The sequence below is a fragment of the Mus caroli genome, chromosome 5 (genome assembly GCF_900094665.2).
Source record: "Mus caroli chromosome 5, CAROLI_EIJ_v1.1, whole genome shotgun sequence".
NCBI lineage: Eukaryota > Metazoa > Chordata > Mammalia > Rodentia > Muridae > Mus > Mus caroli.
In genome coordinates, this window is record NC_034574.1 from 16,417,363 (window position 1) to 16,420,433 (window position 3,071).

At 39.5% G+C, this 3,071-nt stretch overlaps 1 protein-coding gene across 1 annotated transcript in view; it reads right to left on the bottom strand.

Moving 5' to 3' along the window:
* The window catches only part of Ccdc146 (coiled-coil domain containing 146), a 124,835-nt gene that overhangs the window by 120,836 nt on the left and 928 nt on the right, over positions 1 to 3,071 (bottom strand). The gene's annotated exons all lie outside the window — the stretch shown is intronic.

Sequence of the window (3,071 nt, forward strand, 5' to 3'; positions counted from 1 at the left end):
TTATATCTTGGGTATCCTAAGTTTTTGGGCTAATATCCACTTATCAGTGAGTACATATTGTGTGAGTTCCTTTGTGAATATGTTACCTCACTCAGAATGATGCCCTCCAGATCCATCCATTTGCCTAGGAAAGAAAATTCCCTAAATTTCTAAGACAGCCTTAGGCAACAGTACACACTAAGAAGGCCTTACTGTTTCTCCTCATTAAAAACGCCAAACACGATCTCTACTGATAACACGCAAAAGATGTAATCATTTAACCTCGTGGCTTAGAGATAGGTAGCCGTCATTATAAGGTGGTATGCATCCTTCTGGAATTGCTTCTGCGATGTAAGTCTATATTAAATATATTATTGCTGTTACAGGATTGAGATTGAACTAATACACAAAGGTTACTAAGTACTCTATTACCCAATATTACATTATGGGTATTATTGACCCCAAGGAAGGGGGAGAGAGGGAAAGAAAGAGCACACACACACACACACACACACACACACACATACACACACATACGTGCGTCAGGATATTATTTTTAGATTTCTTTATAATATTACAAATATAAAATTTATTTAAGCATTACTCTCTCATTTGGGGGCACTTAGATTTTTAAATTATTTCAAACTCTTAAGTGTTTGGCTTCAGACTCCAGGACAAGGGAGTGAGGTGCATATTTTAACATATCAAAGCAGATGTGGCCTCCAGGTTCTCCCAATATCCCTCAGTCCCTTCCTGGCATATCCTGCCTCTACCCCTGAAGGGGCTGGGCTGTCCTTCCCCCAGAGGCTTTTCCCTATATAACCCAGACATTTTGGTCTCCTTGCTCTCCTCTCTCTGCACACGCACGTATGTGTGTGTATGTGTGTGTGTGTGCTCTTTCTTTCCCTCTCTCCCCCTTCCTTGGGGTCAATGAACTTGCCTACCCAAGATCAATAAACCGGAATTTAATATAATCTAATATGGGTTTAATTGGCTCATCTCACCAGCAGAGAAATAATTTATTAATAAGTAGTCCTACAAAACAAAAAATTCTTGTACATTTGTAATTTAATGCTCTCACACATACCCCAAAACCACAGTTTGGGGGTCATAATGGCTTCATCTTGTTTTTCTGAATCTGTTTCTTCAGCTGTCATGCAGGGAGAAGAATAACTATCCTTCTTGATAGCATTTTGTGAGAAAACAGTGAGATGATACACGGGAACATACTTTGAAAACTATACCACTCACTTTTACATGTAGACAAGTTTGATACTTACTAGCTTGTTAGGCATTAGTAACTAGTATCTTACATCACTCTTAATCTCTACCAGGTTCTCAGGTTCCACCCTCATAAAATCAGGAAGGTAAGTCTTTCAATAAGTTTTAGTTCCTTTGTTTGAAAGTAATGAAATAATGACCGTGTCACAGATATCATGATGGCTCAGTTGTCAGTTCTATTAAGTTATTCTTCCTCAGAAAAGGAAAAACGACTATAGGAACAGGATGATTTGTTAAGGATGCATCTTCGGTCCAAATATATGCAGCACTTCCACCGCAAATCAGAGCGCAGTTTCAACTTGCTTGTGCCTCTTTCAAATTTCAAAAAGTATGACTCTTGGGTTTTCATTTAAAAAAGAGAATTTGAAGGCTAGTCTGAATCTGTACGTCCACATGGGACACAAAGCCAATGGTGCTACTCACTGAGTGAGCACTTGCTTATCATAAAGTCTATCTTATAGCCTACTGAGGCAGGAGAGAAACACGGGGAAAGGATGGAGAACTGGGAATAAAAGGAGCTCTCAGTCCAGAGCCTGACCAGTGTGTCTCACCAGCTGAAGATGAAGAGTTCTAACACAGCTGTCAACATTATCGATGAAGAGCACCAGTCTCTTATATAGTGATATTTTCAAGTTAGATTGTTGAAGGAGCAATGGATCACATGTAAGGCCTAAATATATATGGTCTTTGTTCTTTCTCAGCTATAAACCAACAGTTTTCTAGAAATCTTACCCAAAACCCTACTTCCAGTAAAGGACATGTTTTAATCCCCTTTTACAATTCTTGTGACACACCATTTTATTTTAGGACTGTAACCCAATCCAAGACATCTCTAGAGTAATCCTATAATCTCACTATTGAAAAAAGTAGAAGAAGAGAAAGGTTTTAAAGAAGTTTCTTAGAGAAAACATTTGAGGCATAACATGAGAGTCAGCTAAAGAGTGACTCTGTAGAACTTCTGCTAAGTCACTTAGGGCAAGCTCAAGGGAGCGGGGGGGGGGGAGCTTACACCTGTGCTCTTGGGTGTGTCTCTTTCTCTCCCTGTGTGATCAGTCACCTCTAGCAACCCCTGTACTGCTTAAACCTTTGTTTAAAAATCTATTTTAAAACAACCCTCTTTCACATTAGCTTCTCCCAACATTTTTTTCCAGCAAAGTCAAGGACAGGTTTTACCTTGGTGGAGGTCCTCAAGGATAGGGGCCTTCTTCTCAGATGGCTGACAGCAGGGCAGGGCTGTCACTGCCATCACCACTACCATAGTCTTCACTAAGAGAACAACATGGACGCTGGGGCGTACTTTAGCCTAGTCTATCTATCGATCTGTCACTTCAGGTTCAAAGAATTGGGGTCCCATATTTGGCTGAGAGTTTTGATCTTTAAAGGTATCATTTTATTTACTTATTGTGTATTTTATTTGTCACAAAGTTCTCCGTATATAGTCCAGGTGGACCTCAGATTTGAGATCTTTCTGCTTCAGCTTACCAAACTCTGAAGACTTAGACCAGTGAACGCCATCACACTGGACTTGCAATTAGTTAAATCTGAATGTAAGGAATTTAGGGAATTATTTGTAGAGTGGGGAGAAGAGTAGGCAAATACGGCTGAAATAATGTCCGCCCCCCCCATTTTCCATTATCTTTACTGCCTACTGAATAATAAAAAGGAAAGAGTTAACTTATAGAGTTATTTAGCACAGTCTATCTTATATCAAAACTGAAGAAACTTTTCTTGTGACATAGATAATACAACAGGGCCAGGAAAATAATCTGACATCCTCTAACAAGTCTTATGATCCAGAGAGAGAGAGAGAG